Source organism: Amblyraja radiata, chromosome 2 (genome assembly GCF_010909765.2).
Source record: "Amblyraja radiata isolate CabotCenter1 chromosome 2, sAmbRad1.1.pri, whole genome shotgun sequence".
Lineage (NCBI taxonomy): Eukaryota > Metazoa > Chordata > Chondrichthyes > Rajiformes > Rajidae > Amblyraja > Amblyraja radiata.
The window spans coordinates 82,462,815-82,489,918 of record NC_045957.1 but is presented as its reverse complement, the minus strand read 5'-3'; the positions used below and the strand labels follow the sequence as shown (position 1 = coordinate 82,489,918).

General features: G+C 43.5%; 1 long non-coding RNA gene across 1 annotated transcript; it reads right to left on the bottom strand.

Annotated features, from left to right (window-relative positions):
• Positions 1 to 5,136: 5,136 nt before the first annotated feature.
• On the bottom strand, positions 5,137 to 21,331 carry LOC116984501. Its single transcript, XR_004415048.1, has 3 exons — positions 21,290 to 21,331; positions 20,397 to 20,398; positions 5,137 to 5,147 (listed from the first exon to the last, which is right to left on the bottom strand). It is a non-coding gene; the product is annotated as an uncharacterized LOC116984501 (long non-coding RNA).
• Positions 21,332 to 27,104: the final 5,773 nt, after the last annotated feature.

The following is a 27,104-nucleotide window of genomic DNA, read 5'->3' as shown; positions in this document are numbered from 1 at the left end:
CCTTTTTTCATTATCCCAGGCACAGAATATAAAACAGGCACGCTGTGCTTGTAGTTCACCACACATTCCACCTCCTACTAATCGTACACAATGCTGCCAGTGAGAGATTATCTGTGTAAGTGATTCCACTGAAGACTTATGCCTAAATTTTAAAACTTGCTTAAATATCAGCTCTAAAAGGTACACAAAAAAGCTGGAGAAACTCAGCGGGTGCAGCAGCATCTATGGAAATAGGCAACGTTTCGGGCTGAAACCCTTCTTCAGACTGAAATGCCTATCAGCTCTAAAATGCCGCTACAAGGGATTCATGTAGTTTGTTCTAATGCTATACTGGACTGATTTTTCTGAATGCTCACACCCAGCAAGATGTTGTGCATTTATTTGACCTACTTTCATTAAATTCCATATAAGCTTCTTTAGATATGTTAAGGGATAAAGAGTAGCAAAGTCAAATGTGTGTCCCTTGAAGGCAGACACGGGTGAAATAATTATGGCCAACAAGGAAATGGCAGAAGAGTTGGATAGGTACTTCGTATCTGTCTTCACTAAGGAAGACACAAAAAATATTCCCAGATGTACTGGAGGACAGAGGATCTAAGGGGGTAGAGGAACTGAAAGACATTTTCATTAGGCGAGAAATAGTATTGGGTGGGCCTGAAAGATGATAAATCCCCTGGGCCTGATGGTCTGCATCCCAGGGTCCTCAGGGAGGTGGCTCTAGAAATAGTGGACGCATTGGTGATCATTTTCCAATGTTCAATAGATTCAGGATCATTTCCTGTGGATTGGAGGATAGCTAATGTTATCCCACTTTTCAAGAAAAGAGCGAGAGAGAAAAGGGGGAATTACAGACCAGTTAGCCTGACTTCGGTGGTGGGAAAGATGCTGGAGACAATTATTAAATAGGTAATAATGGGGCATTTGGATAGCAGTAAAAGGATTAGTCCGAGTCAACATGGATTTACGAAAGGGAAATCTTGCTTGACTAATTTTCTGGAATTTTTTGAGGATGTGACAATTAAAATGGATGAAGGGGTGCCAGTGGATGTAGTGTATCTAGGTCCCGCATGGGAGACTGGTGACTAAAATTAGAGCACATGGTTTTGGGGGGTAGGGTGTTGACAGGGATAGAAAATTGGTTGGCAGACCGGAAGCAAAGAGTAGGAGTCGAGTGGAGTGCCGCAAGGCTCGGTGTTGGGGCTGCAACTGTTTACCATATATATTAATGATTTGGAAGAGGGAATTAGGAGCAACACTAGCAAGTTTGCAGATGAGACAAAGCTGGGTGGCAGTGTGAACTGTGAAGAGGATGTTAGGAGGTTGCAGGGTGACCTGTACAGGTTGAGTGAGTGGGCAGATGCGTGGCAGATGCAGTGTAATATAGATAAATGTGAGGTTATCCACTTTGATGGCAAAAACAAGGGGGCAGATTATTATCTCAATGGGGTTAGGTTAGGTAAGGGGGAGGTGCAGTGAGACCTGGGCATCCTTGTACACCGGTCACTGAAAGTTGGCGTGCAGGTACAGCAGGCAGTGAAGAAAGTTAATGGAATGTTGGCCTTCATAACAAGAGGATTTCAGTATAGGAGTAGAGAGGTTCTTCTGCAGTTGTATAGGGCTCGGGTGAGACCACATCTGGAGTATTGTGTACAGTTTTGGTCTCCTAATTTGAGGAAGGACATCCTTGTGATTGAGGCAGTGCAGCGTATGTTCACGAAGTTGATCCCTGGGATTGCGGGACTGTCATATGAGGAAAGACTGAAAAGACTAGGCTTGTATTCACTGGAGTTTAGAAGGATGAGGGGGCTCTTATAGAAACATATAAAATTATAAAAGGAATGGACAAGCTAGACTCAGGAAAAATGTTCCCTAGTTGGGCGAGTCCAGAACCAGGGGTCACAGTCATAGAACAAAGGGGAAGCCATTTAAGACTGAGGTGAGAAAAAACATTTTCACCCAGAGAGTTGTGAATTTATGGAATTCCCTGCCACAGAGGGCAGTGTAGGCCAAGTCACTAGATGGATTTAAGAGAGAGTTAGATAGAGCTCCAGGGGCTGGTGGAGTCAAGGGATATGGGGAGAAGGCAGGCATGGGTTATTGATAGGAGACAATCAGCCATGATCACAATGAATGGCGGTGCTGGCTCAAAGGGCCAAATGGCCTCCTCCTGCACATATTTTCTATGTTTCTATGTTTCTATGTAAAGAAAAATTGCAATTGGGAAAATATTTGAAATTTAAAATTTTAGTTTAATTTTAAAATATTAAAAAACATATTGTTTTTAACTATTGCATTAGAGTGACATTACATTATTACTCTAATGTAATCTAAACTGACAGTTGGATGATAGAGTGTGTGTGCGTGACTCAGACACTGAACTTCAGCAATCATCCATTGGTTATAAAGGAAAATCTTCTTTCCTTTGAGTAATTACATCAAGGTTCAAGGTCAGTTTATTGTCACATGGACCAATTAAGGTACAGTGAAATTTGAGTTGCCATACAGTCATACTAAGTGAAAAGCAACAAGTTACACAGCCACATAAAGGTTAACATAAACATCCATCATTAAATAATCTGGGGCAGCAGAGTAGCACAGAGGTAGAGTTGTGACCTTACCGTGCCAGAGATCCGGGTTTGATCCGAAAGACTGATAATGTCTGTATGGAGTTTGTACTGTACGTTCCTCTTGTGATTGCATGGGTTTTCTCCGGGTGCACCGGTTTCCTCCCACATTCCATAGACTTGCAGGTTTTTAGGTTAATTTGATTCTGTAAATTGTCCCTAGGATAGAACGGGTGACGTGGACTCGGTGGGACGAAGGGCCTGTTGGCGCGACTCGGTGGGACGAAGGGCCTGTTTCCACATTGTACCTCTAAACGAAATCAAATTTATCTTTGAAATATAGGTTGATATTGTATAATCTCCCTAAATTGGGAGGTAGTAAAGATAACAAATAGGGCTTAACATTTTGACTTGGCTCAGGACTGTAGAAGGGCTGCATTCAATATCATCACATAAAATAATAAATACCCCAGGTAAATAATAATATATATGATGACACAGACATACTGACAGCCACATGATCATGTTTTACTTCCTCTTGTGCATTATATGTCTCCATAGGATAGTCTGCTTCTTAATATCTTTCGTAAAGAAATTAAGATCAAAACCTTTTGAAGGCCAGCTGTAATACGATCTACCATCTTTGAAATACGGATAATTGATACCCAGCCATAATAATAGTGCTGAACTTTACTGATGTCCTAAAATTATCCTTGAGCATACAGTATGTGCATTATTTTATTATTTTAAGTGTTGCATCTTGTTTTTGACTGTGATAGCATTCATAGCAAAAGGATTTGAGTATAGGAGCAGGGAGGTTCTACTGCAGTTGTACAGGGTCTTGGTGAGACCACACCTGGAGTATTGCGTACAGTTTTGGTCTCCAAATCTGAGGAAAGACATTCTTGCCATAGAGGGAGTGCAGAGAAGGTTCACCAGACTGATTCCTGGGATGTCAGGACTTTCATATGAAGAAAGACTGGATAGACTCGGCTTGTACACGCTAGAATTTAGAAGATTGAGGGGGGATCTTATAGAAACTTACAAAATTCTTAAGGGGCTGGACAGGCTAGATGCAGGAAGATTGTTCCCGATGTTGGGGAAGTCCAGGACAAGGGGTCACAGTTTAAGGATAAAGGGGAAATCCTTTAGGACCGAGATGAGAAAAACATTTTTCACACAGAGAGTGGTGAATCTCTGGAACTCTCTGCCACAGAAGGTAGTTGAGGCCAGTTCATTGGCTATATCTAAGAGGGAGTTAGATGTGGCCCTTGTGGCTAAAGGGATCAGGGGGTATGGAGAGAAGGCAGGTACAGGATACTGAGTTGGATGATCAGCCATGATCATATTGAATGGCGGTGCAGGCTTGAATGGCCTACTCCTGCACCTATTTTCTATGTTTCTATGTCTATGTTTCTATGTGATCTGGGCCAATGGTTCAGTACATGGTTTATTTATCTTAAAACTAATGGGGCGAGCCATATTGGATTACAGCACTGTGCATACTCGTTCAAAAAGTTAGTGTGAACATACCAGCTTCAAACTCATTTCATAACAACAGTTATCAAATATAATATGTATCATCTTGGCTATTGGTGTGCCTGTTGCTTTAGAATTGAAGGATTCCCCCAGAGTACAATGCCATAATCTAACTAAAATTATTTTCCTAATATTTTAATTTGTGCAAATTAGCTTGTTGTGTTTCTTTATTTTTGCATTATATAATTCTCAGCTGGAACATTGATCTGGACTTTGGTACTTGTTCCTGGAAAATGAATTAATTCACAGAAAATAACTGACTGCATTGTTTAAATGCCCAAGATGGTTCATTCCAATGAGCATGTTAACATCTGGGGATGTGACTTGTTCCTTGTATAAGTTTCCAAACTTGATCTCTGAAATAGTTCTATTCATCATAACAAGTTAAGTGCTATTCACATTTGCTTCTTAGCCTTGTATAAATCTGTGTCTTTTTCTTAAATGTTAATCTGCTAATTAAATTTTACACAACCATCTAATTACATTTGCTATTTTCACACAAATCTTTCTTCGATTAAAAAAAAGAACCATGGATTGGTGTTATGAGAGCAATAATGACAAGATAGTCTGACACTCGCCTGATCTGCATCAGTGCAACTGTTTACGGTTATTTTGTTGTCTCAACATTAATCATTAATCTAGGATATGGAAGAATGCCACAATCCAATTCAGCATTGGTTTTGTTATGGAATCAGGCTCGTAGAATGGGTTGACTGAGCCAGAAAATAAATTGTTTACATTTAAGCTTCTCTTTTTGGAAGGGATTGGTTTGGTGGCCTTTTACCCATAATTATGCTTATGTGCCAAAATGAAGATGCTCAGAGATCAAGGAGTTCCAGTTGGGAGTAATCTTCTCTGCACTTCTTGTCATTAAGTTGAAAAGGGTACAGAAGAGACCTAGCATAGTCTTAGATTTAGATTTGGCTGAATTAGAAATTAATTCCTAACTTGGATGCTAATGGCTAAGCAGCCATTTTGAGAGGAGAAAATAAATTTTGAAAATGTGGTGGGACAGTAGAGAGAGAAATGCTTTTGTTTGATTGACTAGGCAAGACATTTAAATAAGCAGGCATTTGATTGGCTGACAAAGAGACGGTGCAGAATAGAAGAAAAGGAAGGTACAGAATTACATAGAAACATAGAAACATAGAAAATAGATGCAGGAGGAGGCCATTCGGCCTTTCGAGCAAGCACCACCATTCATTGTGATCATGGCTGATCATCCCCAATCAATAACTCGTGCCTGCCTTCTCCCATATCCCTTGATTCCACTAGCCCCTAGAGCTCTATCTAACTCTCTATTAAATCCATCCAGTGATTTGGCCTCCACTGCCCTCTGTGGCAGGGAATTCCACAAATTCACAACTCTCTGGGTGAAAACGTTTTTTCTCACCTCAGTCTTAAATGGCTTCCCCTTTATTCTAAGACTGTGGCCCCTGGTTCTGGACTCGCCCAACATTGAGAACAGTTTTCGTGCATCTAACTTGTACAGTCCTTTTATAATGTTATATGTTTCTATAAGATCCCCCCTCATCCGTCTAAATTCCAGTCAAGCCTAGTCATTTCAATCTTTCCTCATATGACAGTCCCGCAATCCCAGGGATCAATCTCGTGAACCTACGCTGCGCTGCCTCAATCACAAGGATGTGCTTCCTCAAATTAGGAGACCAAAACTGTACACAATACTCCAGATGTGGTCTCACCAGAGCCCTATACAACTGCAGAAGAACCTCTTTACTCCTATACTGTAATCTTCTTGTTATGAAGGCCAACATTCCATTAGCTTTCTTCACTGCCTGCTGTACCTGCACGCTAACTTTCAGTGACCGGTGTACAAGGACGCCCAGGTCTCGCTGCACCTACCCCTTACCTAACATAACCCTATTGAGATAATAATCTGCCCCCTTGTTTTGCCACCAAAGTGGATAACCTCACATTTATCTATATTATACTGCATCTGCCACGCATCTGCCCACTCACTCAACCTGTCCAGGTCACCCTGCAACTTCCTAACATCCTCTTCACAGTTCACACTGCCACCCAGCTTTGTGTCATACGTAAACTTGGTTGTGTTGCTCCTAATTCCCTCTTCCAAATCATTAATATATGTGGTAAACAGTTGCGGCCCCAACACCGAGCCTTGCGACACTCCACTCGCCTCTGCCTGCCATTCTGAAAAGGACCCGTTCACTCCTACTCTTTGCTTCCTGTCTGTCAACCAATTTTCTATCAATGTCAACACCCTACCCCTAATACCATGTGCTCTAATTTTAGTCACCAGTCTCCCGTGCGGGACCTTATCAACATGATCAATGTGTGAGAGATTTTTCTGAGAGATTTTTTGTGAGAGATTTTTTCATATCTTCAAAACTCAAGAGGAGAAAGTGGGGAGCAGCCATTTTTAGAGGAGATAAATCATTTTTGAAAAATCAGTAGGAGCGTAGAGTGACAACTGTTCTTTATTTATTGAATAGTTGGGGCATTTAAAGAAGCAGGTGCATGATTGGTTATGGAGGTGACCAAGCTGGCAATAAAAGGCTGGGAACATTTAGTGGCGTGGCCTTGTGGGAAGGTTAAGTGCAGAACTGAGACTGAGACTGAGTGAGACTGGGACTGGGACTGGGACTGGGACTGGGTCTGGGTCTGGGACTGGGACTGGGACTGGGTCTGGGACTGGGACTGGGAAATATATGCTCTGATTTTCTCTGTAATTCTTTATAAGTTTTGGTGTTGTTGACATGGCAGATGGGATAATGGAATGCTCTGCCTGCAGGATGTTGGAAGTCAGGGGAATTTCCAGTGGCCCTGGGGATTACACCTGCAGTAAGTGTGTTCAGTTGTAGCTTCTTAAGGACTGCATTCAGGAATGGGAGCTGCAGCTTGATAACCTTACGATTATCTGTGGGTGTGAAAGTGTCATAGATAGGTGTTATAGTGGGCGGCGCGACTCTCGTCAGCAGCGGCCTCTGCAGTCCGTCTGTGTTTTATTATTTTTTGTCTCGTTTTTATGTAGTTTTTGTTATTTTTTTTGTTGGGGTATGTGTGTGGGGGGGGTGGGGGTGGTGTGGGGGGGAGGGGGTAACTTTAAAATCTTTCCCCTGCACGGGAGACCCGACCTTTTCTTTGTCGGGTCTCCGTTGTCGTTGGGGCTGCAACGTGGAGCGGCCTCCAACAGGAATGACCTGGGGCTCCAGCTGCGGAGCTGCCGACTACTCACCGTCACAGGGCTGGCCGAGTCCGGAGCGGGTGGAGCTGTGGTGGACGCTGCTGCCACCCGACCTCCGGAGATTCGGAGGCTGCAACTGCGGGTTTGGCGGACGGCGGCATCGGGAGCCCCGGGTCCCTGCTGGGTGACCGCTTTTCGGGGCTTCCGCAACGGCGACTTCTCCCGCCCGAGTTGCGGGGTTGAAGATTACCTGAGCGGGGCCTTACAGCACCGCCCCGCGCGGCTTGGAATGGCCGCGGGACTCTGCGGGCGCACGCCGGGGCTCCAACACCAAGACCCGGTGCGCGACCTTTCATCACCCGGCGTGGCTTTAATGGCCGCGGGACAATCGCCATCGCCAGCCGGGGGCTTTGACTTTGACTCTGACTCTGACATGGGGGGGAGAGTGCAGTGGAGAGATAAGTTTTTTTTGCCTTCCATCACAACGATGTGTTGGATGTTTGTGTAAACTGTGTTGTGTCTCGGGTCTTTTTGTTTTGTAATGTATGGCTGCAGAAACGACATTTTGTTTGGACCTCAAGGGGTCCAAATGACAATAAATTGAATTGTATTGTATTGTATTGTATTGTATTATAGTGAGGTGGTTATGCCCAAGGTACAGGCAAGAGGTAGATGGATAACCACCAGGATAGGGATTAGGCAGAGTGTGCAGGAATGCCATGGGACCCTTCTCCTCCACAACAGGTATGCACCTTTGGACACGGTTGTGGGTGAGGACTGGCCTGGGGAGAGTAGCATTGCTAGTGGTCTGGTCTGCAGTTTTGAGCCTGGTTCTGAGCCACATCTGGGAAGGGAAAAGTCAGACACCCATTTTGATAGGAGTCTCTTTATGTATGGGGACTCCAGGATGGTGTGTTGCCTCCCTGGTGGCATGGTCCAGATTGCCTGTGGTCAGTTTAGTTTAGTTTGGAGAAAATACTGCACTGACCAGCGATCCCTGCACATTAACATTACCCTACACACACTAGGGACAATTATTTTCCTCACAATTATACCAAGCTAATTAACCTACAAACCTGTACGTCTTTGGAGTGTGGGAGGAATCCGAAGGTCTCGGAGAAAACGCACACAGGTCATGGGGAGAACATACACACTCTGTACAGAGAAGCACCCATAGTCAGGAACAAGCCTGGGTCTCTGGTGCTGTAAGGCAGTAGCTCTATCACTGTGCTGCACTGGCAGAACATTCTCAAGAAGGATGCTGAGTAGCTTGATGTCATTGTGCACAATGTCACAAATGATGTGGGTAAGAAAAGGGATCAGGTCCTGGGGTGAATATAGGGAAGTTAGGCAGAAGGATAAAAAGCAGGATCCTGAGGGTAGTAATCTCTGGATTATTCCCAGTGCCCTAGTAAGGATAGAAATAGGAAGATAAGGGGAACATGGCTTAACTATTAACAGTAAGATGAACAAAGGGATCTTGATCTCCAAGTTCATAGCTCCTGAAAGTGGCAACACAAGTAGATAGAGTGGTAAAGGAGGCATATGATATGCTTGTGACATTGAGTATAAGATGTAATGATACAACTTCATAGGACATTGGTTAGGCCGCATTTAGAATTTTAAGTGCAGTTGTGAACGCTCCATTACAGGAAGGATGTGAAGGCATTGGAAAAGGGTTCAGAGCAGGATTACCAGATTGTTACCTGGATTAGGGGGGTATTAACTACAGGAACAAGTTGGGCAGACTTGGATTGTTATCTCTGGATTGGCAGAGGTTGTGGAGAGACCTGTTAGAAGTGTATAAAATTAAGGCATAGATGGGGTAGACTTAGATGGGGTAGACAGTCAGTACCTTGTGTCCAGGTTGGGAAAAATCAAATACTAGAGGGCATAGCATCAATGTGAGAAGGGCAATATTTAAAGTTTGCTGATTGGTCAACATTTTTACACAGACAGTAGTAAGTGCCCGGGAAATGCTGCCAGGGTTTGTGGTTGAGGCAGATAAGACAGTGCCAAACTTAGAGGGTTTTGGATAGGCATATGAATATCCCTTGCGGAGTACTGTTCCATGATCTATAGTTTATGAAATCAAAAACAAAACATTAAATGGCAAGGATGAGAAATTAATCTCCGAAAGATAGGCATACAGCCACAACTGAATTTGTTATGACTGAATTCAATAGGTTTCCATTGGTAAAGTGATTCAAAGAAAAGGGGTAGATAAAGTAATGGGTAGGCATAGAGCAGACGAAAGCGAATGGTATGTTAGCTTTCATAGCAAAAGGATTTGAGTATAGGAGCAGGGAGGTTCTACTGCAGTTGTACAGGGTCTTGGTGAGACCACACCTGGAGTATTGCGTACAGTTTTGGTCTCCAAATCTGAGGAAGGACATTATTGCCATAGAGGGAGTGCAGAGAAGGTTCACCAGACTGATTTCTGGGATGTCAGGACTGTCTTATGAAGAAAGACTGGATAGACTTGGTTTATACTCTCTAGAATTTAGGAGATTGAGAGGGGATCTTATAGAAACTTACAAAATTCTTAAGGGGTTGGACAGGCTAGATGCAGGAAGATTGCTCCCGATGTTGGGGAAGTCCAGGACAAGGGGTCACAGCTTAAGGATAAGGGGGAAATCCTTTAAAACCGAGATGAGAAGAACTTTTTTCACACAGAGAGTGGTGAATCTCTGGAACTCCCTGCCACAGAGGGTAGTCGAGGCCAGTTCATTGGCTATATTTAAGAGGGAGTTAGATGTGGCCCTTGTGGCTAAGGGGATCAGAGGGTATGGAGAGAAGGCAGGTATGCGATACTGAGTTGGATGATCAGCCATGATCATATTGAATGGCGGTGCAGGCTCGAAGGGCCGAATGGCCTACTCCTGCACCTAATTTCTATGTTTCTATGTTTCTATTATCTAACAGACTGTCTAGTTGATGATGGTGTTCTGGTTTGCTCTCGCATCTCAAATGTGCTCAAGAGTGTTTTATTGTCATGTGTTCCAGATAGAGCAATGAAATTCATACTTGCAGCAGCACAACAGAATATGTAAACAAAGTACACTGGAAACAATATAATAAATGAGAAAAAAACTTCAGTATGTTTGTGCTTGTGCACACATACGTTTACATAACTTGTACATACAATAATAACAAAACCAATGCCCCCAAGTCAAAGTAGTTCAGAGCTTATTTGGAGGTGGTAGTGTTTAATAGCCTGATGGCTGGAGGGAAGAAGCTGCTCCTAAAGCTGGATGTCACAGATTTAAGGTTCCTATACCTTCTGCCCAATGGCAGGGGTGAAATGAGTGTGTGGCCATGGTGATGTGGGTCTATGATGATGCTGGCTGCCTTTTTGAGGCAGCGACTCCTGTAAATCCATCAGGGGAGGTCAGAATCTGTGATGGACATTCCAGATTTTGCAGTTTGCCGATTGGTGTTTTGGTTTCTCTATATTATCCCAATGTAGTAGATTGGCAGAAAACATAGCAAAGGGGAGTTGATGGGGAATGGAAAGGTAATAAGTTGCAGGGAAATGATAGAAGTTCTGAGAGATTGTTCGTCACAGAGATACCATGGACCCTCTATGCTAAATGGCCTGCTTCTATTAGCAATAAATAGGAGGTATGGTTGGGCTCAAGGGCCTGAGAGCTGTCAAGTGAAAATTATTACATCAAAGTTAACATTTCCTTTAAAGTTCTCTGTGACAGGGCTTTCAAGGCTAGGATATTATGGGTTATCATTCGAGCTTTATACAAGGGGGATGAGGAGATGTATTTTATTATACACAGTAATAGTATGTTTGTTAGTTTTGGAGAAACCCTCGAATTGCAATTTCCAATAATGAAACTGCTTTGCCACTGAAAGGAACATAGAGCTTCAAACACTACAACACAGGGAAGATCCTTTGGCCCACAATGCCAAACGTGATGTCAAATTAACCTCCTCTGCCTACATATGATCCCTTTCCCTCTGTTTCCTGCATATCAATGTACCTATCTAAAAGCCTCCTTAAATGTCACTATTATGTCTGCCTCCACCACCAAAATACTTAGTTGGAATGCATGGAAATTGTGTGGGGGTGGGATCAACATGATTGCCTTAGTGGGAGCCAGTAAAGTTTGACCAAACTGAATGGCCTACTTCTATGACATAATAAATCTATGTTTCTATGCATGTTAAATTTAACAAAAATGAAGTGCTCAACAAGAAGAAATTTTGCAGGTGATTCGTGGTTTGAAACATTTGGATTGCTCCCATGCTAAAATATGCCGAATCACATTGGTTTTAAAGGATTTTGTAAATGACAATCATTACAATCCTGAAAGATGCTATAATGCATGCTGTACGAATTCACTACCACCAACAACTCACCAGCCAAGCTCTGTTATTAGAAATAAGACTTGCAGGTGTTTAAGATAGAGTCAACCAAATGTTTCAGTCAGAAACACAGAGTAATGGTGGAAGACCAAAAAGCACGTTGCAGCTTTTATTTACATAAGGCGGAACTGCAGCACAGCTGGTAGAACTGCTGCCTCACAGAGCCGGAGACCCGGGTTGAATCTTCACTTTGGGTGTGGTCTGTGTGGAGTTTGCATGTTCTCCCTGTGACCATGTGGGTTTCTTTTGTGATCTCTGGTTTGCTGGGTGGTAGGTTAATTAGCATCTGTGAATTGTCTTTCGTGTGCAGGGAGTGAATAAGAAGGCGGGATAACATAGAACTAGTGTGAACGGGTGATCGATGGCCGGTGTGGACTCAGTGCTCTGAAGGGCCTGTTTCCATGCTGTATCTCAAAATGAAAAAAAAAGAAATGGGAAGATTCTGAGGCACATGTCGTGTTCATGTTCAAAAATAATTCAAAGGATTTTATGGCAACCAACAAAAAACATATCGTATAGATATTAGTAGATAAATATCTTTAAAATTCCATTGTGGCACAAAAATAATTTAGAGCAAATATTTTATTAACTACATAATAGAGAGTTTGCATGCCTACATTGTTACTGTCAATTTGAAATTAGAAACAGAGATTTTGTTTGCTACTCAAGATTAAACTGGGTATCTAAAGGCTCTCAGAAGTGGCTGCTTTGCCATCAAGTTGATTTTTTTGAAGATGAGTTTTTTGTTGAACGGCCTATCAATGAATAAACATGAGCAACTTCTGCAGAGGAATTTTCAAATGAGCATCCCTCTGTTGCCTGCTAAAAGTGGAAAGCCAATTTGCCCCATCCTGAACTATCAGGCAAAGGGAGAAAACTTAGAAACATAGAAAAATAGAAAATAGGTGCAGGAGTAGGCCATTCGGCCCTTCGAGCCTGCACTGACATTCAATATGATCATGGCTGATCATCCAACTCAGTATCTTGTACCTGCCTTCTCTCCATACCTTTAGCCACAAGGGCTACATCTAACTCCCTCTTAAATATAGAATTGGATCTTTTTTCAAACACTGCCCTCGAACTCAATTATTTTTAAACACTAAATTCTGGACTTTAATAAGGCAGCCACAGTAATCTTTCTGACAGCCATTGACAGCAATTGATCTAAACAAGTGGCTGAAAGCTTCATGTTTTTTCTTGTGTTCATTTACATTGAAATCAATTGAGTCAAATTTCAGAAGTGATTTCAGAATGTACACAACTAATGTACATTTATATGCTTTTTTTCAAGATTTTATTTCAAATCAGCAGATGCCAGCAGATCAGGCTTGAGGGACTGAGCTGCCACCCCAAGAACCCCAAGAACCCATACCAGCACTCCAGAAAGCCCCCCCACTGGCCACCAATATTGGAATTGGTGGAGAGGTGGAATATTGCGTCGGGGTACCAGCCCTCCCATGTGAACATGGGACCCAACGAGTCCCACTTAGTCTAGTGCTTGATAAGCCTTGCCTGGTGCATCATAAAACAAATTATAAATGGCTAAGAATGCACACTAACACCTCTACTTCCTTAGAAGGTTTAGGAAATTTGGCATTTGCCCAACCACCCTCACTGATTTCTGCAGATGTGCCATATTTTCTCCAAGTTCTCTTCCCCCTGCCCACACACCCCTCCCTCCTACCCACCCCTCCCTCACAACCCTTCCCCTGCCCACACACACCCCGAGCTCTCTCTCCCCCATGTATCTTTACCGCAGCTGCGGGAGGCTCGGGATGAGCCAACCCGGCCTGACCCAGCCCAGCCTGTGCCGAGTCGGAGATGGCGCCGATGTCGCCAAACGGAAAGCGGATATTCCCGGCAGAGAACGACCAACGAAGCGACCAGTGAATTGACCAGAGCCCGCTATGAGTTCCCATCGCACCCCAACCCCTTCCCCTCTGGTCCCCCTCACTGGCTCTTGCCCCCTTCCCCCGTGATATCACATCTACCCCATGGCTCTTCCCCATCTTGTCTATGAGCTCTCACCCCCTGCCCCCACACCCCTTCCCCCTGCCCCCACATCCGTACCCCCCACACCACAACCCCCCCTCCACTCACCATTCCACACACCCCCCACACCCCTTCCCCCTTCCCCCACACCCCTTCCCCCTGCCCCCACATCCGTACCCCCCACACCACAACCCCCCCTCCACTCACCATTCCACACACCCCTCACAACCCTCCCCCTGCCCACCCACCCCTTTCCCCTTGCTCAAAGGTCGGGCTCGATTACATGCGTACGCACAGCCAACTGGAGCGTGTGACGTCATTTGAAGATGGACACAAAGCTGGAGTAACTCAGCAGGACCGGCAGCATCTCTGGAGAGAAGCAATGGGTGATGTTTCGTGTCGAGACTCTTCTTCGGTCCGAAAAGAAGGATCTTGACCCGAAATGTCACCCATTGCTTCTCTCCAGAGATGCTGCCAGTCCCGCTGAGTTACTCCTGCATTTTGTGTCTATCTTCAATTTTATTGGCCCCGCTCTGAGAGTAGTAGTAGGGGCGGATCCAGACCGCAACGGTCGTGAGCCCCAGGCCGAGGTGAGCGATCGTTTGCCTCGTTCTGCTGCTGTTGAAGGTGAGACGTTGCGTCGCGCCAGGGGCCTTCCCACTTAGGCTGTCAGTTCCGCGACAGGCTGTTGGCGCACGAAGATTTCGTTCACTACAAAAATTTTGGAGCCCCGCGTGATGTCGCGTACAACTACATACCCCTCCGCGCTTCTAAGTGGGATCGGCCCCGCGCGGCCATACGACGCCCGTGCGCCTCAACACGACCACGAGGTCGCCTAATTTGCATGCCAAGGACACGTAAGTGGGACAGGCCCTTTAATCTACACAAGGTTCATAATGTAGTTCTATCCTACATTGCAAGTCTTTTCTCCCATTACAAAATACTAATCTGATAAACTTGGAAAGTCATGAATGAACACTCTTAAGGGCCTGTCCCACTTTTTAGGCGAGTGCAGGAGACTCTGCACTCGCCACATGATCGCCTCATGGTCGCCACATGTTCGCTGGTGGTCTCTGGTGAGTCTCCTTCATGGTCGCGAGGAGTTCCCGCCTTCTGGGAACTAGTCGCGGCCTCAGTATGGTTGCCGCAAATTTTTCAACATGTTGAAAAAATTTCTGTGACCAAAAACTGGTCGCCATGGAGAAAATCGATAATCCTGTAGTCGTAGGTGCGGTTGTAGTGGGGTCGCCATGTAGTTATGGGTAGTCGAGGTAGTCATAGGTAGTTTTAGTTAATCGCCTTTGCTGACCGGAAGTTTTCATTGGCTCAGTGGGGGACAAAAAAACGTAAGCACGAGTTTTCAGAACCAAGGATAATCGACCGGTAATATTGAATGCCTGCCAAACTTCACAGCTGTGTATCTCTGGCTTATTAAAAGTTGTCTGGCTTCTTAAAAGTGTCTCCACTCCTTCTGCCCCTTTCTCTCCCCCCTTCTCCCCCTTCCCCACCCTCTTTTAAAGGACTTACCGTATACTGTGCTCTCTGGCTTAACCTTTACTGTTCACCACGGTATGTGTCTGTATCACCTTGGCTTTGCACCGTGTGAACTTCAGACAGCGCTCCCCGCTTTCTCTGGGCTCCGCCTTTGCGATGTGTGTGTGTGTGTGTGTGTGTGTGTGTGTGTGCTCCACTCTGATAGTCGCCGTTCCAGTTCCCGGTTTTTCAGGCGAGTGCCGCGAACTTGACAGTTGGTGGCAGTCCGCTGAAAAATCGCCTAAGTGGGACAGGCCTTCAAGGAAATGGATCAAAGGGGCTCCTGGTAAGTGTAGTGCAAATTTTCTAAACAAGTACACTGTTAGTAATATCTGCTACTTTGAACCCCTTTCCCTTGGGAGGCAGTCTGTGGGGCTATTATGAAATAACATCATGAAAATGATTTAATACTTTCAAGATCACTCAGAAGAAATAATATTTCCCTGGAAGAATTATCAACATGTTCATGATGTGAGTGGGAAGAACAAGAATTAACAAGAAATATATCTTTGACTGTACACTCTGGCTATTAATAGTTTTTGCTTACTGTTATTAACTGCTTTCTAAACTGTTTCTGAAATCAACAATAATATAACTCACAAGGTCCCTCCGCATTTAATTAAAGTGCAGTGAGCTTTCTTACAATTGCTCTTTTCCATATTGTGGAATTTTTATTTTGCACCATGAAAGTTTTGAAATTTTATTTTTTTTTCAAATTGCCTAGTGATGCACTGACAGTGAAGAAGCATCTCTTGACTTTGATCGAATAAGACAAATGACAGGATCGCTGTTCAATTGAATGTGCATGCACTCATGCATTTCCATGCACTCAAGCAATTGGCAGGTGATGAGTATATTGTTTGCAAATACTTAAAAGGACAAGAAAATTAACAGCATATCCTCTTGTGGATGTGGTTGACGTTCCTCCATACTTATTGGTTTTGTCCTAGTATCTTGGGGCTTTGATTGTGCAACTGGGACGTTATAGCTGTTATGGAAACCTGGCTAAGAGAGACATAACAGGTTGTTTAATGTTCATGGGGTATAGATGCTTCAGGGAAGATAGAGGTGTGTGTAAAACAGGATGAAGAGTTGCTTTACTGATTGTAGAAACCCCTATTAATTCATGCCATTCATAACCTGCTCCACACATTTGTGCATGCCACCCTTCACATGGTCAACTGTTTCTCTCTCTCTCTCTCTCACACACAAGCCAGCGGAGCCAGACCCGAGCAGCTGGCTATTTGAATGTTCCTGTTTGCTTATGGAATAAAGATTGATTTCACCATGTGTGTGTTGATGTGGATCACATAAACACTGATTAAGATGAAAATAATGGCAATCATTCGAGATTATATTAGACTTCATTTACTTTAGACAGGAGGTACATCATGGAAACAGGAAATTTGGCCCACGAGTCTGTGCCAACCAGTGAACACCAGTGATAACACTAGCCTACACACACAAGGGACAATTTTTACAATTAACCTACTAACCTGTACATCTTTGTAGTGTGGGAGGAAACTGGAGCACCCAGAGAAAACCCACGTGGTCACAGGGAGAACATACAAACTCCATGCAGATAGAACTGGAGGTTAGGAGCAAATCCAGGTATTTGGCACTGTAAAGCAGCATCTCTACATCTACACTACTGTTCCGCCCTATCACTGTCCTGACACTACGTCCAGTTAAGCTATAATGGTGGAGCTGAGAAATAAATATGGGATGATCACTTTATTAGAAATAGTCAATGGGATTTGGAAGAACAAATAAGCTGGGTGATTACAGACAGCTGCAAGACAAATTGTGTAGTCATAGTGGAGGATTATACCCAGGGTTGGGAAATCTAGTGAGCATAGGTTTAAGGTGAGAGGGGAAAGATTTAATAGGAACTGTAAGGGCATTTTTTTTTCACTCTGCTGCAGGGAGCGCCACTAGACCCACTCTGTGACCAGAAGCTGTGCCTCAGGTTTATGACAGATTGCCTCCTAAGGTACTGTAGGTATGCAATGTTCAGCTTCTGGCTTAGAAGGGTAGAGAGAAAGCAAAGGGTACCATCGATATTACTGTAGTCAAGCAACCTAAAGTTAGGGTATTCCACACACAAGTAAGAATTCTGGCCTTTTTGTTAACCAACTCTCAAGTCAGGACAATTGCTAATTGTAGGCAGCAAAAAGGACACAGCCTACAATTACCGGCAGAAGGTCCAAATAAACAACTCCCCCTGATTGCCCCCCCTGCCTATTTTTTACCTACATTAACCAAAACTATCAGATTTATAAAATAGGATTTACTTTTGTCTCTGCCCATACTATTACTAAAACTCATCTTGTCCTCTTCTGGTTTGCGTTGTTTAAAAATTTGCGCAAAAACTGTACTCTAAATCGCTAGGATTTTTCGCCACCTTACTTACCGTTCTCCTATGCTGCAAGCGCACCAAGTTTTGTTCCTGACTCAGTAGAGTGTGCAAATGTGGGTTTACACTTCTTTTGCAATGTTTCAATGAGCATAAACCAATGCTAAGGCTATGGAGGAAGATCAAATTTCACGCACAGCAATGACAAAAATACTGTTTCTAGAATTGAAGGTTAAGAGCATGTCTGATGAGAATCAGGGATGAAGATGCCACAGGCCATTGGTGTAAGATGTCCTGGTGCAAACACCACCACATGATAAGCTATAATTCAGTGCATACATTTTGAATACTGGTGTGCGAGATCCCTCAAGGCCCAGGAGCCTGTTGAGATCCTCTATTATTCCCACTGCTCCTTTCATAATTTCACTCAATTTTCCTTCCTTTTCAATATCCAAGCTCAAGGGAACTTAATTCTGCCCATAACAAACTCTCCAAAAGCACACAACCTGCTTTCAATTTACTTAGCCTGTTCACAAGGGTTTCTGATGATCTTCAAGTGCATTTCTTTAAACTAACCACCACAGCATGTGTAACACTTAGCTGATGAATGATCGATCATCCGTTCACACTAGTTCTATGTTATCCCGCTTTCTCATCCACACCAGGGATAATTTACAATAACCAATTAACCTACAAATCATTAAAGACTCTTTCAATGTCATCCTCACTTATAATGCAATGTACTTCAAACTTCTTTTAGTTCCTAAATGCTAATTGGGATCCTGTTCAGAGCACGACCTTGAACTAACAGGTTCTGCAACCTATGAGGATGAGTTGAAGGGTATTGCAAGATTGAAATTACAAATGCAATGAAATTACATTTGAACATCAGAGTCAAAAGTCATTTCGGAAAAAATAATAAAATTGGATTCTCAATTTTCTACTTATATATATAATTAATTTAAGTTATGAAACCATATAACTTAATGTCTCTTAATCATTTCTTGCCATGCTGCGTAACATATATAGAACATAGAATAGTACAGTACAGGAACATGCCCTTTGGCACCCTCTTCTGCACACTCACCAAAACCGTCACATGCTCCCTGGGGTGTAGCCACCCAAACTGTGCCCAATACTCTAAATATGGCCAATCTAAAGCTGCAGTAAAATGTTACCTTTTGACATCAAACCACTACTGTATATTGGGAGAGAGTGGTTTCCTTTTAGGGATTTTATTTCACTTAACTCAAATACTTTCCTTTAGGGTGAAAGAAGATCTCTTAATGGGGATCTCTGAGCTATTATTGATTTCAAAACATTCATAAATCATACCTGCCAACAAAAAGTACTCTGATCCAGACAGGATAGGATAACTTGCCCTTCCCCTACCGCTCTCTGCACACCAAAAGTGAATCTGCTGGGTTGCCAATCATTGTGTGTTCAGTGGATAAATATGTTCCTGCCATTTTGTACAGTCTACAAAATATAAAGCATGCAGTACATTCCTAGATATTGGTTCTGCTTAAAAAATATGTTTTTATTAAAAGTAAGGGTATGCAACGAATTTTAAAAAACAGTATTCTTGTCTGCGCTAGATAATTTCATATGTTGATACCAAAAAATGATGAAGTATCTGTACTGTTCCTCTCAAGCTGAAATGCAAGGATGCAAAGGCACTGAATTTATGATTCTGTCTCAGTACCAAACTGTTTAATAGAGGCTGTTGGTACAAACCTGAGGCTTATGGAAGTGAACTCCAGTAGTTGCTGTTAGCATTTACGTCAGTCTTCCCCAGTGAGACCAATGCCCTAGTTTTCTTGGTTAGACTTCATCTTTTCCCAGAGACTGAGCCGTTTATGATGCCTTTGATTGCCTAGGAAACCGTCTCCCAGACTCCCACACGTCAGCATAGCAAGTTGGCGCATTAAGATCTCGTTTTCTTGAATAGCAATATTATTTCCTCACAGAAGTCATTTTCTGATATGTTAATTCATCTCACAGCAAACAAAATGCTTGCTGTTTTAAGAGTCTTAAATCTTTAACTGATTGCTGTAGATAAAATAACATGTTTATGTGATTTCTGCTGTAAATCTTTGAAGTCTTGCAAGGTAGAGAAGAGATTTTAAATGCCTTTTTGGAAGAAGATATTTGTCAGTCTATTAGGTTATAAAAGACCTGGATCAACACTGAACTATGGAATAAAAATCAGAAATTAATAACGATGCAATAGCCTTCCACATTTTTTTGAGTTAAGTTGTAAAACCAATTACTTAAACAAATTAGTTTAAGCAGAAACCAGCAATGCTTGTGAAATATTTTATAAATGAAAGTAAACATTTAAGAGTATATCACTTATCATGTTTAAATTAAGTTTAGATTAATTTAATTAGATTTAGTTTAATTTAGTTTAGCATAGTTTAGTGAGTTTAGTTTAGAGGTACAACATGGAAACAGCATTGGTCCACTGAGTTCACCAGTTCAATGTTATCCCAATTTTCAGTGTTATTTTTGTTTAATTTGTCCTAACATGTAACGTAGTATAGTGAACAGCTTTTGTTGCATGCTAACCAGTCAGAGGAAAGACAATATGATTGCATCCACAGTGTACAGATACATGACAAAGGGAATAACGTTTAGTGCAAGAAAATGCCCAGTAAATTCCGATTAAAGATAGTTCAACACACTAGGGGTAATTTACAGAAGCCAATTAATCTACAAACCTGAACGTCCTTGGAATGTGAGAGGAAACCGGACCACTTGGAGTAAACCAAGCTGTACAGGGTATAAATGTAAACTCCACACAGACAACACCTATAGTCAGGATTGAACCTGGGTCACTGGCGCGGAGTGGCAGCAGCTCTACTGCTGCACAACTGTGCTGGCTCAAACTTTAAACACCCCATTAAAACTTTAATCCAATCTAACTTTTACCGTATATTTCAAACACAGAAACATTTAAAAAAAAGTTAAAATATTTGTTTAATTATCTAGATGTACTGCACTGTCTGAAAACTAGGTACATTGCAGTGAAACGTACTATGTTTAACTTTTCAGATCTTACAGTATATTGTAATATAATGAGGAGCCCAAAACTTGACTCCTCAATTGTTCATCCCTAGTTTTGATAGAATTATGTCTTTTTATCCCCATTATCAGAATTAGATGAATTTTAAAACAAAATTGTGCATAACTTTGGCAGGTTCCTCAAATGTTGTCTCTGTAAAGACCTCTGTTGTGTGTCTAAAGCAGGCAATTAAAACCAAGATGCATTAATCATCTTATTTGAGTATTTGCATGCCTCCCAGATGTTTGACAGAAAGTTAGTTAATGCATGGTCATCTTGCCCATTATAGATCCTCCCTGCTTGATAGCACAAATCAATTAGCAAATTATAATTGTAACTCTCGCCCTATTTCCATGGAACTTTTTCCCCATCAAACCCCTTACACTGTTCCAGCTCCCAAATGTCTCCTTTAAAATTGTTACTATCCACTGCCCATTCCTTAGAGTAATGTCCACTTTAAGTATCTCTCTGAGATATTCTCCCTGCTTTCCAGCATGAGCCTTAGCAGTAGCAATTTTATTCATGGAGATCTCATTCTAGACCCCAGCTATCCACCCACTCACTTCTACGGAAGTCTTCATCTGTCATATCTCCAAACATAGCTCTCTATATAAATTATTTTGACTATATTTACAATCACCTTCCCATACTCATAATATCTCATAATCATTCAACTACCTGTAATTCACAACATGTGTTGTTGCAATAGTAATTCTGCTCAGTACGAGAGGAACAGCACTTAGAAACATAGAAACATAGAAAAATAGGTGCAGGAGTAGGCCATTAGGCCCTTCGAGCCTGCACCGCCATTCAATATGATCATGGCTGATCATCCAACTCAGTATCCTGTACCTGCCTTCTCTCCATACCCCCTGATCCCTTTAGCCACAAGACCCACATCTAACTCCCTCTTAAATATAGCCAATGAACTGGGCTCAACTACCTTCTGTGGCAGAGAGTTCCAGAGATTCACCACTCTCTGTGTGAAAAATGCTTTTCTCATCTCGGTCCCAAAGGATTTCCCCATTATCCTTAAACTGTGACCTCTTGTTCTGGACTTCCCCAACATCGGGAACAATCTTCCTGCATCTAGCCTGTCCAATCCCTTAAGAAGTTTGTAAGTTTCTATAAGATCCCCCCTCAATCTCCTAAATTCTAGCGAGTACAAGCTGAGCCTATCCAGTCTTTCTTCATATGAAAGTCCTGACATCCCAGGAATCAGTCTGGTGAACCTTCTCTGTACTCCCTCTATGGCAAGAATGTCTGTCCTCAGATTTGGAGACCAAAACTGTACACAATACTTCAGTTGTGGTCTCACCAAGACCATGTACAACTGCAGTAGAACCTCCCTGCTCAAATACTCAAATCCTTTTGCTATGAATGCTAACATACCATTCACCTTCTTCACTGCCTGCTGCACCTGCATGCCCACTTTCAATGACTGGTGTACCATGACACTCAGGTCTCGTTGCATCTCCCCTTTTCCTAATCGGCCACCATTTAGATAACAGTCTACTTTCCTGTTTTTGCCACCAAAGTGAATAACCTCACATTTATCCACATTATACGGCATCTGCCATGCATTTGCCCACTCACCCAGCCTATCCAAGTCACCTTGCAGCCTCCTAGCATCCTCCTCACAGCTAACACTGCCCCCCAGCTTTGTGTCATCCACAAACTTGGAGATGTTGCTTTCAATTCCCTTGTCCAAATCATTAATATATATTGTAAATAGCTAGGGTCCCAGCACTGAGCCTTGCGGTACCCCACTAGTCCCTGCCTGCCATTCTGAAAAGGACCCGTTTACTCCTACTCTTTGCTTCCTGTTTGCCAGCCAGTTCTCTATCCACATCAATACTGAACCCCCAATACCATGTGCTTTAAGTTTGTATACTAATCTCTTATGTGGGACCTTGTCGAAAGCCTTCTGAAAGTCCAGATATAACACATCCATTGGTTCTCCCTTATCCACTCTACTAGTTACATCCTCGAAAAATTCTATAAGATTCGTCAGTGATGATTTACCTTTTGTAAATCCATGCTGACTTTGTCCAATGATTTCACCACTTTATAAATGTGCTGCTATTCCATCTTCAATAACTGACTCTAGCAGTTTCCCCACTGCCGATGTTAGACTAACTGGTCTGAAATTCCCCGTTTTCTCTCTCCCTCCATTTTTAAAAAGTGAGGTTACATTAGCTACCCTCCAATCCTCAGGAACTACTCCAGAATCTAAAGAGTTTTGAAAAATTATCACTAATGCATCCACTATTTCTGGGGCTACTTCCTTAAGTACTCTGGGATGCAGCCCATCTGGCCCTGGGGATTTATCGGCCTTTAATCCATTCAATTTACCTAACACCACTTCCCGGCTAACCTGGATTTCACTCAGTTCCTCCATCTCATTTGACTCCCGGTCCCCCGCTATTTCCGGCAGATTATTTATGTCTTCCTTAGTGAAGACAGAACCAAAGTAGTTATTCAATTGGTCTGCCATGTCCTTGTTCCCCATGATCAACTCACCTGTTTCTGACTGCAAGGGACCTTCATTTGTTTTAACTAATCTCTTTCTCTTCACATATCTATAAATACTTTTGCAGTCAGTTTTTATGTTCCCTGCCAGTTTTCAATCTATTTTCCCTTTCCTAATTAAGCCCTTTGTCCTCCTCTGCTGGACTCTGAATTTCTCCCCGTCCTCTGGTAGGCTGCTTTTTCTGGCTAATTTGTATGCTTCATCTTTTGTTTTGATACTATCCCTGATTTCCCTTGTTATCCACGGATGCACTACCTTCCCTGATTTATTCTTTTGCCAAACTGTGATGAACAATTGTTGTAGTTCATCCATATCCACCGTCAACCCTTTAAGAATCAATTGCCAGTCAATCTTGGCCAATTCACGTCTCATACCCTCAAAGTTACCTTTCTTTAAGTTCAGAACCCTTGTTTCTGAATTAATAATGTCACTCTCCACCCCAGTGAAGAACTCAACCATATTATGGTCACTCTTGCCCAAGGGGCCACACACAACAAGACTGCTAACTAACCCTTCCTCATTACTCAATTCCCAGTCTAGAATAGCCTGCTCTCTCGTTGGTTCCTCTACATGTTGGTTCAGAAAACTATCCCACATACATTCTAAGAAATCCTCTCCTCAGCACCCCTGCCAATTTGATTCACCCAATCTATATGTAGATTGAAGTCACCCATTATAACTGTTTTACCTTTGTTGCACGCATTTCTAATTTCCTGTTTGATGCTATCCCCAACTTCACTACTACTGTTAGGTGGCCTGTACACAACACCCACTAGCGTTTTCTGCCCCTTAGTGTTTTGCAGCTCTACCCATATCGATTCCACATCCTCCAAGCTAATGTCCTTCCTTTCTATTGCGTTAATCTCCTCTCTAACCAGCAACGCTACCCCACCTCCTTTTCCTTTCTGTCTATCCCTCCTGAATATTGAATATCCCTGGATGTTCAGCTCCCAGCCTTGGTCACCCTGGAGTCATGTCTCCGTGATCCCAACTATATCATAATCATTAATAGCTATCTGCACATTCAACTCATCCACCTTATTACGAATGCTCCTTGCATTGAGACACAAAGCCTTCAGGCTTGTTTTTACAACACTCTTACCCCTTATACAATTATGTTGAAAAGTGGCCCTTTTTGATTTTTGGCCTGGATTTGTCTGCCTGCCACTTTTACTTTTCACCTTGCTATGTATTGCTTCTATGTTGGGTCTGAGTGCTTCCCTTCTCTGCCTCCTTCCTCACACACTGCCTACTAGCTTTCTCTATTTGAGTCCCTCCCCCCAACCGTTCTAGTTTAAAGTCTCCGCAGTAGCCTTTGCAAATCTCCCCGCGAGGATAATGGTCCCCCTCGGGTTCAAGTGCAACCTATCCTTTTTGTACAGGTCACACCTTCCACAAAAGAGGTCCCAATGATCCAGAAACTTGAATCCCTGCCCTCTGCACCAGTCCTTCAGCTACGCATTTATCCTCCACCTCGCTCCATTCCTACTCTCACTGTCGCGTGACACGGGCAGTAATCCCGAGATTGTTACCTTAGCGGTCCTTCTCCTTAACTCTCCTCCTAACACCCTAAATTCTCCTTTCAGGACCTCTTCTCTTTTTCTACCTATGTCATTGGTACCTTCTATGTACTACGACCTCGGGCTCCTCTTCCTCCCATTTCAGGATATCTTGGACACGTTCAGACATATCCCAGACCCTGGCACCAGGAAGGCAAACTGCCATCCGGGTCTCCCGACTGCGTCCACAGAATCGCTTGTCTGACCCCCTAACTATAGAGTCCCCTATTACTACTGCCCTCCTCTTCTTTTCCTTATTCTTCTGAGCACCAGGAACGGTCTCTGTACCGGAGGCCCGGCCGCTGTTGCTACCCCCAGGTAGGCTGTCCCCCCCAACAGTAATCAACCAGGAGTACTTATTGTCAAGGTGTACAGCCACCGGGGTACTCTCTAGTCCCTGCCTCTGTCCCTTGCCCCTCCTAACCATGACCCATGCCTGCCTCCTGTGATCTTGGAGTGACCACCTCTCTGTAACTCCTCCCTATGACTTCTTCGCTCTCCCTGACCAGACAGGGGTCATCGAGCTGCTGTTCCAGGTTCCTGATATGGTCCCTTAGGAGTCCCATCTCGACGCATCTTGCGCAGATGAGGACGTTTGGAAGGTTATCAGATTCCTTGACCTCCCACATCTGACATCCAGAACAGTAAACTGCCCTGGCCCTCATTCTCCCCCCTTACCTAGGATACAATACAATTCAAAGTACAATACAATACAATACAACTGCAGGAAGATATCAGCAGGAATCTGACTCCCAATCAGCTGCTCCCTCGTGTCTGCTTCCACCAATCAGCGGCTTCCTCAAGCCCACTTGTTTTGAAATGCGAATGGGACGTTGGAACGTTGCAGATTTGGGTTCCGCTCCTCCCTCTGTGACCGCTCCAACGGCTCCTGGGCCTCTGTAAAAAACAAGCCCCGCACTCGGGTTTTAATCCTACCGCTCGGGTGTTGCTCCTCCCTCTGCGACCACCCCTACGGCTTCTGGGCCTCTGTTCCGACATTTGCTGTATGTGCTTGGCTGAGGAGCCAATGGTGCGAAGCTACCATCCGCGGGATTATGATTGAATGCCACTAAGTCTAAATCCCACCTAACATAATGATACCCTAGCTCCACGGCTCGCAGGTTGGCCTGGGATAAACGGCCGTCGTCTTGTTTGGATTTGATTGAACAATGTCCATTCTTTCTTCAATAAGTTGAAACCTGTGGCTATATGTAAGTTATTTCTTTTAGATGAATGACATAAAGAACTGCAGATGCTGGAATCATGCATTGAATACAAATTTATGGAGTAACCACTGGTCAAGCAGTATTGTTGGCGGAAATTGATAGGCAACACTTTGTGTTGGGACTCTTCTTGATGTGGAGGAGGGGGTGTGATACAAAAGAGATGAGGGCAGGTCAGTCTGGCAAGTGATACAGTTGAGGTGGGTTTTCATTGGCAGGTGGGTGGATAAAGGCCTGGAATGAAAAGGAGTCAAAAAGGTGTAAGATTAGGGCAGAGGAGGATTGGTATGAAGCCAGAAGAAGGGATATAGGTGGAAAGCTATGGAGGTGGGAAGGGGAAATAGGGATGGGAGAGTGGAGGAATGGGTTAGCATTGTGTGGGACATAGGGAAGAGAGGGGCAGAATAGGGAGAAGGTTGTTACCTAAAATTGGAGAATGTAGTTTACAATCCATTGGTAAAAAAGTTGAATTCTCCAATTCTAGGTAATCCCTATCAAGTTACAGGTATCCATCTATTGCGGCGCTGTCCTGTGGAGCAGAATCCTGAGTCCGCCGATGGATCATTGTGGAGCTGCGTGTCTGTGGAGCGGCCAGCCATGGGTGGCAATGCTGACTTTAACATCAGGAGCCTGGGATATCTCGCCGAGATCGCCAGTGTTGGAGCTGCGACCAGCGCGGCCTGTTGGCTTCGGGAGCAGCGGGCTCCGGTAAGGAAGAGGCCGTTCCAGGTATCCCAAGCCGCTGAGAGGGTTCTCCCAACGCCAGAGCACCATCGCCTGGCGAGAGGGCCTAAAACATCGGGCCGCTGTGGCGGCAGCCTCAATAGGCCCGACCATGGGTGGACAAGTGGAAGAGGACTGGACTTTGTGCCAATAAAGTATGTATGTATGTATGTATCTATCAATCAATCAATCAATCAATCAATCAATCAATCAATCAATCTATCTATCTATCTATCTATCTATCTGCCTGATCCGCTGAATTACTCCGGCCCTTTGTGTGTTTTTTTTCTGAGAAGTTATTATTTCACCAGGAATTTGAAGGAGAGAAGTAGGTTTCATGGCAGGAGGCAAGAATAGGCGGTGTCATGTCAATTGTTTGGTGGCAATACTGTTCTGGGTCTAATAGATCGAGAGGGTAGAGATAGTTTCTATATGTTGAAGTTCTTGGAAATTGGCCAAATAGCAGCTG